Source organism: Ruditapes philippinarum, unplaced genomic scaffold (assembly GCF_026571515.1).
Source record: "Ruditapes philippinarum isolate M1 unplaced genomic scaffold, ASM2657151v2 ctg1037_1_1_1_1, whole genome shotgun sequence".
NCBI lineage: Eukaryota > Metazoa > Mollusca > Bivalvia > Venerida > Veneridae > Ruditapes > Ruditapes philippinarum.
This window is the reverse complement of record NW_026867166.1, coordinates 194,256-196,122: the sequence shown is the minus strand read 5'-3', so window position 1 is coordinate 196,122 and position 1,867 is coordinate 194,256. Positions and strand designations below refer to the sequence as shown.

At 28.9% G+C, this 1,867-nt stretch overlaps 1 non-coding gene across 1 annotated transcript; it reads right to left on the bottom strand.

The window, feature by feature from the left end:
* Positions 1–1,438: 1,438 nt before the first annotated feature.
* On the bottom strand, positions 1,439–1,510 carry Trnaa-ugc (transfer RNA alanine (anticodon UGC)). The gene has a single exon. It is a non-coding gene; the product is annotated as a tRNA-Ala (tRNA).
* Between the last annotated feature and the right edge of the window lie 357 nt (positions 1,511–1,867).

Below are 1,867 nucleotides of genomic sequence, written 5' to 3'. Positions count from 1 at the left end.
AAACTAAACTCTCTTAGTTGTAAAATCTTTAATTAAGAAACTACAAAATTATATTGAAAAACCAATGTGATATACTCGTGTAAAATGCTGCTTTTGATTAATAATTATCATTTCAAAAGTTTTATATAGCATTTTAGAAATAACGATAGGCTAAATGTTTGACTCTGATGCAAATAAGTTAAACAAAACAACAATTGTATCAGAGACATGATCGTTCAAATGTCTGGTCTGCTTAACAGAAATTATTTATTAATTCAGTTAAAGATTTACAAAACGTTGTGCAACATGAAATATTTATCATTTCTGCATAACAACTACGCCCGCAGGTGATAATTAAAGGAGAAAAAACGTGCAGTAATAGAAACAATCACGCAATCATGTGCAATTTGTTAAAAGGTTTTATTTTTATGTGTGATTTAGTGCGCCAACAAAAAATCTGACTGCAATTTAATTAATAAATAAGAACATAACCGTCAATAACATCGTACTTGCACGTTATAGGTATTACATACCGTATTCTTTTTACGAAAAAAAAACAACAACAAAAAACAACCAAATAAAAAAACACAGCATTACCGCGTAAAACGTCCACTCCAATACAAGAATAGCACTTATGAACCTTATTGCGAGGAAAAACATCACACTTTTTTATTCTTCAAAAATTTTTGAACCTTTTAAGATGACCTCACTTCACTGCCTCTGCTGCGGGATGTTTGTACACGAAAAAGGACCATTTTCGTTCTATTCTTACACAGGGAACATCCATAACAAAGATCTATTACACGCTATACGAAAATTGAAATGCAAAATATGGAGAGAATGTGAAAATGGTAATGTCATGAAATTCTTGATTTATAACACGACGTCAGGAATTTTATATATTTGTTTGTTCTAAATGTGCATAAAATTATTTTCTTAAACTACAATAAAATTTCCAATGGAGAATAGGACACCTTATTTGAAAATATACATATTATTATCTGCATATGGATGATTCCCGGTAATAATATTATTCAAAAATATAATATTTTGTTAAGCGTCGTAATCAATCTTGAAAAAAAAATGGTAAAAAGGCAATTAAATGTTATACTGTTAGAACATTTGCGACATAAAGAATAACGTATAAGCACACAGGTATAATTTTTCTGGCTATTGACAAATAAAGAGAACATTGTTACAAATCGATTTTTTTTTATCAAATAATACTTCAACAGGCGTCATTGTGCAACTTTATTAATTTCTGACATGTATTTTTGTAATTCTCGTTTTATACTTAACATTTCGTAAAGTATTGATTTGTTGAGTACTAGCATTTGAACGTCTTTATTGTCACTATCTCAATTATATCTTCACCGGTTTTTTTTTTGTTAAAAATGACGTTAAATGTAGTGAGTCATGTACAATATGCAAATATCATTTAAAAGAATTCTTTAAAAATTGGAGATGCCGGGGATTGAACCCGGGGCTTCTCACATGCAAAGCGAGCGCTCTACCACTGAGCTACATCCCTTGACAAACATAACATACAACTGTAATGTTTTGTTAAGACATGCAACTTTATTAGCAGATTAAAGTAAAATATGTGTCAGGTACGAATCATTAATATTTCTAACTATTTATTGATATTTTATTTCGATACAAATAAATATGACATATATTCTACTAGCATGTGTATAGATAACGCAAATTGACAGATTAAAAAATGGGTAAAGACACAAGTGTCAATTGTTTCATAAAGTTTGCCTAAAAAATGTAAACAAGATCAACAAGGAAAATGCAATTTAATGTTTTGAAGTTGATTAATAAATTTCAAACATAAGTTAATCAATACTGATATAATTTTTTAGGAATTCTTGTCAAACTGAAC